The sequence below is a fragment of the Lactuca sativa genome, chromosome 7 (genome assembly GCF_002870075.4).
Source record: "Lactuca sativa cultivar Salinas chromosome 7, Lsat_Salinas_v11, whole genome shotgun sequence".
NCBI lineage: Eukaryota > Viridiplantae > Streptophyta > Magnoliopsida > Asterales > Asteraceae > Lactuca > Lactuca sativa.
The window spans coordinates 37,919,853-37,923,702 of NC_056629.2; positions in this window are offsets into that span (position 1 = coordinate 37,919,853).

A 3,850-nucleotide genomic window follows, 5' to 3' on the forward strand; every position below is an offset into this window, starting at 1 on the left:
TCAAAGCAAGGGTCTAGGGTATGATAGTGTTCCTCCTCCTTTCAATCATAACTACACATCCATCCCAATGACAAAGAAAGAAATTGACAGGGAGGCATATCTTCGATATGGCAAACCAGCTGGATTTGTGTCAGGAGGTATTCAAGTTGACAATACTGATGTTTCTGTTACATGCGCAGGTAAAGTAGCAGAGGATGAGAACAAGGAGAGTTCTTCTGAACAAACAAACGACCCCTTGAACTCTAAATCTGTTGCTTCTAATCAACATGCCGTTGGTAAATACAGGCCTCCAATTCCAGCGCAACAGAGTTCTTGTGGCAAGTGTGCATGTGGGGACAACAAAAGACAAGGCAAAGATACGCCACCAGGGGCAGGAAGAAACAATTTCCCAGTGAAGAAAAGGACTTGTTTTCACTGTGGAACACCTGGAAACATTGCCCGAAACTGCCCAAATCACGCATACGTTCCCTACTATGCACAAGGGTGGCAGAACGCGTCAAGAGGGAGACACTCCAAAAGATACCCCTCGAGATCACGATCAGACATTGACGACTGGAATGCCAAGAAGGCCAAGAATTCAACTCCCAAGGCCAAGCATCCAACCCACAAGGCAAAGAATTTGAATCCCAAGGGCAAGAAGGAAACGTCGGCCCAGAAGTCTAGTTCAAGACATGCTCCTGTGAAGCCAAGACCGGTTAGGTCAAAGTCATCTCGGCAGTCGACTTCAAGTTCCAAATCAAGTACTGAGCCACCCATAGGATCGAAAAAGAAATGGGTTAAACCCAACTACAAATGGGTTCCGAAGGCTCACTCTGCCAAATCTCCTAATGACTCTAATGTTTCTACATCTTCTGTTTCTGATAAGCAAGACATGTCATGGGAGAGAGTACCGTGCAAGGATGAAAAAGGTCGACCCAGTTTCAAAATGGACTGGGTTCTAAAGACCAACTAATCCTGCTATGTGTCGGAGCAACTATGGAGGTATATCATCAGACTTCGGTTTGTTGGTAGTGGCTGCTCCTGGCATATGATTGGGGACATCTCTCAACTATACAACACTCAGAACATTGTTTGAGAGCATGTGTCCTTTTGCGGGAAAGGAAGAAAAGAAGGGATCACATGGGGTTAGTGCTTAATGACATGAAGAATTTTCAGATCTGTTATGAGATTATGCGTGTTGTTCTCAGACCTTCTAAATGCAAATTCAATCGGTGACTTACGGTTTGCGTTTTCTTCTCTAATACTCCTAAGTTTTTTTCTTAACCTGATTCGCTTTAAAGACTAATTTTTGTTTTAGGATAGTTTAAATTTGCGCATTTATTTTCGTTTCTCTCCTATGCACAAATTTAGGGGGAGAAATAAAAACAAAACAAAAATTAGAAAATTTTAAAAAATCCAAAAACATCAGAAAATCAAAAAAATATATTGGTTATGAGTATGTGCTTGAGGAGATGTTTTGGGAAGTGATATTATCTAGTGATAACAGGCAACCTGAGTCTGCGTAACGTACCCGAAGTTGAAGGGTCTATGCTCTGGTTTGATGCGTCGGTAGGCACGAAAAATTTTAAATGGACTTGACTAGGGAGATTTGAACTTAGGAAATTTATAGACTTGACAAATCTTGACCTAGTTAGATACGTTTAGCCTGACAATACGACGCTCGGATAGGTTGAGCAGGGAGATATATATGGGAATCTACTCGTCACATTAATTGAACCCATACTTGGAACCGTGGTTTAACTTTTCCTCGATGTGCGGATTCTGTCCTTAATTCCGGTTGGATGAGGCGAATGGTAAATTCCGACAAATTAGGTCTGTAGAATATCATTTTCTTTCTTTCCGTCTATTAGTCATATGTTGTCTCCTTTGCGTGACTTCCAATCCGACCTGGTACACAACATATGCAACTCTATTCTCTGCAGGATATATATATATATATATATGTGTGTGTGTGTGTGTGTGTGTGTGAAATATATGTGTGAAATACTTCTCATCTGTTAGCCATTTGCTGTCTCCTTTGCGCGACTTCTAATCCGACCTGGTACACAGCATATGCAACCTTCTTCTTCTCAACCCCTCTGAAGTAGTTAGCAATAGAATTCTGAATCTCTTCTCTCTCTGAATGGTTGTCTGCTCACCCGGTGTAAGGAGTACTCTGGAAGTTCTTGATGGCTGGGGCATATCAGGAAGCGGGAAACACGTTCTAGTACACTTAAAAATTGAGCACATACAGATTGTCTATAGATCTCGCTGCTCAATTTAGGTGGACAACAATATCCCTGGTCGTCGTCAGATGAATGGACCTTAAGATATAGTATCTAAGAAATTAGGATCAGATATAAATTTTAGGTTTTTAAGTTCATCATGTCTTGTAACAAATAGTATGTCCTAAATCTGTCACAAATTTTTCGTGTTTAAGTGGATAACAATACCGACGATCAACCAGACAAAGATGTGAATATGGAAGGTACCGACAAGTGGATAAAGACTGTCTAAAAACTTTGATCCCAAATCACTCTTAAAGTTAGATATCATTTTTATTTTTGTTAAATTTGTCATAGTTTCTTCTAATTTAAATATTAGGGGAGAATTAAAAATTAAAAAAAAATCAGAAAAATTCAAAAAAAAAAAAAATCAAAAATTAAAAATCCAAAAATAGTGTTATTTCTGTTTTATTTCTTTTTCAGAAAATATGAAAAATTAAAAAAATATTTTTGTTTATATTTTAATTTATGTGTTAAGTTTTCTTTTAGTTTTGTTTTGTCTTGAAAAGTGATTTCAGGTATAGATAAGACTCATGGAGTTTGTGTTGAAAATTTCTGAGCCAAAGTCTCGTCCGTGAGCATCGAAGAATTTGCATTCGAAGGAGCAAGAAATGAAGATTATTCTTTCAACATTCAATCCTTCAACCCCAGAAGCAAGGTGAAGCTGCAACTGAAGATTATGTGACGGATTGCATTGAAGCCTCCTCAATCAGTCTGCTGCTATTGTTGTACCTGCTGAAGTGATCTAGAAGATTTGTTCTCTCTGATGTTCTCTCTGAAGATTCTCAAGCTGAAAGCGCTATCTTTCAAGAATCAGTACGTAAAACCTCCTCACCCAACGTGCGTTCAATGCTAAATTCTGAAGAAAACTTCAAGTGCTCAAGATGAAGTCATTCATTGAAGATTCATATGTTCATCCTGATGCTGTGAAGAATTTGAAGATTTATGCTGAAGCCAAGTTCCCAATGAAGATTAACAAGCAAAGCCAGCTACATTTTAGGGGGAGCTTGTTGGGTCATTAAGAAAAGAAAGCTATAAACCAAGGGGGAGATTGTTGGGTCAAAATATGGTTTATACTTTACTTTTCTGGGAAATTATATTTTTGTGTAATAGTTTATGAATTTATGGCTTAGTTTACGGTTGAGTTTACGGCCGTAAACACCTTACGGCCGTAAACTCATTTACGGCCCATTTGTTTTGTCCGGCCCATATTCAAGTATAAATAGAGGTCTTAGGGTGAGGAGTAGAGATTGATGATTGATGAACTAGAAGGAGTTTACGACCAGAGAGAGAAATTGTGTGTGTGAATCTTTTGTATCCGGATCATAATTCATATCAATTCATACATAGATTCATCATATTCTTCTTCTTCTTCTCTTCTTATTTTATATGACATCATCCGTTTGATTGGGATTCCGCACCATCAAACAGATCTGACTGATACACGGGCAGCTTAGGGACTTACAACTGGCACAAACACAATGCTCAATAGTTATAATTAGAACACTTTCAATCATCCATCCACACTACTGCTTCCACTGCAGTGAACCAACACTCCTCGGAGCTACATACCCTTCCTTTTCCTT